The sequence below is a fragment of the Rhamphochromis longiceps genome, linkage group LG13 (genome assembly GCF_057381845.1).
Source record: "Rhamphochromis longiceps isolate RC_006_pf linkage group LG13, R_longiceps_female_GT1.1, whole genome shotgun sequence".
Classification (NCBI taxonomy): Eukaryota; Metazoa; Chordata; class Actinopteri; order Cichliformes; family Cichlidae; genus Rhamphochromis; species Rhamphochromis longiceps.
The window spans coordinates 14,156,872-14,161,698 of NC_140569.1; positions in this window are offsets into that span (position 1 = coordinate 14,156,872).

Sequence of the window (4,827 nt, forward strand, 5' to 3'; positions counted from 1 at the left end):
CCACTAATCTCACAGAAGTGCGGACACCAACAGATGACACACACACACACACACACACACACACACACACACACACACACACACACACACACACACACACACACACACACACACACACACACAGAGAGAGATCTGTGGGCAGAGATTCAGAGTGGTCTGGTGTTTACAATGAAATCTGGCTGCGACACAAAGATCACAACTTGTGCACAGTTTAAAATGCATTTATTTATCAACTGTGGTGTAATTTAGAAATTGATTTCATCAGTGGTCATCCTACTCAAATTAAATGAACAAAAGTGCCATCAAATGAAGAACCGTAAGCAGTCAGCCCTACTTCTGTCAAATCTACTGTCTCATATTGTTAAAACTGCACTAACTGTAAGGAAAAGCACTACAAATTATTAAGATAAAATGTTAAAAAAGATCTTTGAAATATGGGTCTAATGATTTGGATCACTGCTATTTGTCATTTGGCTTTAATCTTTAACTTCTTGAAAGGCAACCAACCAATCAACTGAAAAAAATCTTTAATAAACCACATCTAATTATTTTAGCTACATTTTACATACATGAAATGACATTTCTACAAAGATCAACACTGCAGTCAGCATTTAAATAGGTCCAAACTTTTCAAATTAAAAGAAAACAAATTTATATATCAGACAAAAAAGGAAATTTGAGGAGCTAGACCCCCCCCCCCAGCAACCTCGGTGCAACCAGGAAATAACCTTGATGTCCAGTGATTTGTGTGAACTGTTTCGCATTTGGTGACCGATTGCAATTAGTTCCTGTGACCACTGTAGGCAACTACTTTAGAGATTGCAGGGGTTGCCAGTCTCAAAGCAGAATGACTTACAGTCTCTGGCAGGTTGGGAAAGGGTTGTAAATAACTGCCCTCTAATTTATAAAGGCAGAGAGTCAGTTTGGAGCAACGGTCTGCACTGATGTGTCAACTTACCTGAAAAAGATTATTTTTGGAACACGGGACTCAACTGAATTGGTTGTATTATGGTTATATTTCTATATAAATCACTGCCCTGAAGTGAATGCAGAACTATTTGTGCTTAAGTTCTGTTTCTGATTTATGAGGTTCTGGCTGGACCCTGAATGTAAGTAGTTAATATGAATTTATGTCTGTTTGTAGGTGACAAAAGATTCTGTGGCAAACTGACTCAGCCCATATCCACTGAGACATTTAAGGCTTAGTATGAAAATCTGACAGCATGGAGTGGCGATAGAAGTAGATGTCCAGCCTTTCTGGGTCTAGACTCTGATGTTGATTATATGATGATTTAAGGGCAGCTTAGATCTCTGAGGTTTTCCTGTTTTTGTGTGCTTTTCCAGTGCTAGTGGTGTTAACAAGTGCTGGGGGAGCTGACCTTTAATCAACTTCAGCCTGTAGTTCGAGCACATTATGGCAAGATAACGAGCTGAACCCCAGAGAGGGCGGCGCTGCAGTTGTTGTAATGAGCCATGTTTTCCAGCAGGTGGCACTGTTGAACAACTAAGATCAACTGCTGAAGCAGTGCAGGACTTCATGAGGTACCTGAAAGGACCTGCATAAAAGACGTCACTGAGAAAATGAGCCATAGCTCAGTCTCGCTCCTTTAAGTGACACAAAGAAACCCTGCTAACAGATTTCTGCTTAATAGAACGAAAAATAAAAGAAAGGACATTTGATGTCTTTCTTTTCATATTTGCTGCTTTCATCAGAGTAATATATTCAGACACTTTATTGGTTCACCTGGTCAAGGGTTACTGCGGTAAAGTGAGCCGTCATTTGTGAGCCGCGGTCAAGCCAGCCGCCTCCTATCCGCCGCATAAATTTCCTTGCGCTTTTACACCAGTCTTTACGGTAGCGCCTTTTCGCTTTATATCCTGATTGAAAGCCTAGACTCGCGCACACATGCAAGCGCGTGAACAGTCACACGCACGCGCGCACACAAATTACAATGGAACAGCCCAATACAGCCATCGTGACAGTCTGGTTGCATATTCAAAAATTCATTAAAAATCATTCTTAAAAGTTGATGCCAAGCTTTCAACACAATCCTCTTCTCGGACACCTACTTTACCTCTGGGCCAGTTTTTACCCAGATTTACTGTAATATTACTCAGAAATCACAGTAAACTCATATTCAGTGCAATACAGTCAATGCACTACAATTATGTTTATTTCAAAAATTCATTAAAAGTCATCCTGAATAGTTGAGGTCCAACTTTCAACACATCCCCCCTCTGGGACACCTACTGTACCTGTGTGCCAATTTTCATCCAGATTTACTGTAGAATTCCTCAGAAATTAAAGGGTACTTGTATTCAATGCAATACAGTCAATACAATAGAATTATGTCAATTTTCAGAAATTCATTAAAAATCATCCTGAGTAGTTGATGCCCAACTTTCAACACATCCCCCCTCTGGGACACCTACTGTACCTGTGTGCCAAGTTTCATCCAGATTTACTGTAGAATTCCTCAGAAATTAATGGAAACATTTATTCAATCTAATACAGCCAATGCACTACAATTGCGTCAATTTTCAGAAATTCATTAAAAATCATCCTGAGTAGTTGATGTACAACTTTCAACACATCCCCCCTCTGGGACACCTACTGTACCTGTGTGCCAATTTTCATCCAGATTTACTGTAGAATTCCTCAGAAATTAAAGGGTACTTGTATCCAATGCAGTCGGCCAATAAACTACAATTATGTCAATTTTCAAAAATTCATTAAAAATCATCCTGAGTAGTTGATGTCCAACTTTCAACACATCCCTCCTCTGGGACACCTACTGTACCTGTGTGCCAAGTTTCATCCAAATTTACTGTAGAATTCCTCAGAAATTAATGGAAACATTTATTCAATCTAATACAGCCAATACACTACAATTGTGTCAATTTTCAAAAATTCATGAAAAATCATCCTGAGTAGTTGATGTCCAACTTTCAACACATCCCCCCTCTGGGACACCTACTGTACCTGTGTGCCAGGTTTCAGCCCGATTTACTGTAGAATTCCTCAGAAATTAAAGGGTACTTGTATCCAATGCAGTCGGCCAATAAACTACAATAATGTCAATTTTCAAAAATTCATTAAAAATCATCCTGAGTAGTTGATGTACAACTTTCAACACATCCCTCCTCTGGGACACCTACTGTACCTGTGTGCCAGGTTTCAGCCCGATTTACTGTAGAATTCCTCAGAAATTAAAGGGTACTTGTATCCAATGCAGTCGGCCAATACAGTAGAATTATGTCAATTTTCAAAAATTCATTAAAAATCATCCTGAGTAGTTGATGTACAACTTTCAACACATCCCCCCTCTGGGACACGTACTGTACCTGTGTGCCAAGTTTCATCCAGATTTACTGTAGAATTCCTCAGAAATTAAAGGGTACTTGTATCCAATGCAGTCGGCCAATACAGTAGAATTATGTCAATTTTCAAAAATTCATTAAAAATCATCCTGAGTAGTTGATGTCCAACTTTCAACACATCCCTCCTCTGGGACACCTACTGTACCTGTGTGCCAAGTTTCATCCAAATTTACTGTAGAATTCCTCAGAAATTAATGGAAACATTTATTCAATCTAATACAGCCAATACACTACAATTGTGTCAATTTTCAAAAATTCATGAAAAATCATCCTGAGTAGTTGATGTACAACTTTCAACACATCCCCCCTCTGGGACACCTACTGTACCTGTGTGCCAAGTTTCATCCAGATTTACTGTAGAATTCCTCAGAAATTAAAGGGTACTTGTATCCAATGCAGTCAGCCAATACAATTTAATTATGTCAATTTTCAAAAATTCATGAAAAATCATCCTGAGTAGTTGATGTACAACTTTCAACACATCCCCCCTCTGGGACACCTACTGTACCTGTGTGCCAGGTTTCAGCCCGATTTACTGTAGAATTCCTCAGAAATTAAAGGGTACTTGTATCCAATGCAGTCGGCCAATACACTACAATTATGGAAATTTCAGAAATTCATTAAAAATCATCCTGAGTAGTTGAGGTCCAACTTTCAACACATCCCTCCTCCGGGAAACCTGCTGTACGTCTGGGCCAAGTTTCAGCCAGATTTACTGTAATATTCTTCAGAAATTGCAGGGAACTTATGTTCAGTGCAAGAAAGGCTGAAAGACGACCACCACTGAACAAGACACACAAGCTGAAACGTCAAGACTGGGCCAAGAAATATCTCAAGACTGATTTTTCTAAGGTTTTATGGACTGATGAAATGAGAGTGAGTCTTGATGGGCCAGATGGATGGGCCCGTGGCTGGATTGGTAAAGGGCAGATAGCTCCAGTCTGACTCAGACGCCAGCAAGGTGGAGGTGGAGTACTGGTTTGGGCTGGTATCATCAAAGATGAGCTTGTGGGGCCTTTTCAGGTTGAGGATGGAGTCAAGCTCAACTCCCAGTCCTACTGCCAGTTTCTGGAAGACACCTTCTTCAAGCAGTGGTACAGGAAGAAGTCTGCATCCTTCAAGAAAAACATGATTCTCATGCAGGACAATGCTCCATCACACGCGTCCAAGTACTCCACAGCGTGGCTGGCAAGAAAGGGTATAAAAGAAGAAAAACTAATGACATGGCCTCCTTGTTCACCTGATCTGAACCCCATTGAGAACCTGTGGTCCATCATCAAATGTGAGATTTACAAGGAGGGAAAACAGTACACCTCTCTAAACAGTGTCTGGGAGGCTGTGGTTGCTGCTGCACGCAATGTTGATGGTGAACAGATCAAAACACTGACAGAATCCATGGATGGCAGGCTTTTGAGTGTCCTTGCAAAGAAAGGTGGCTATATTGGT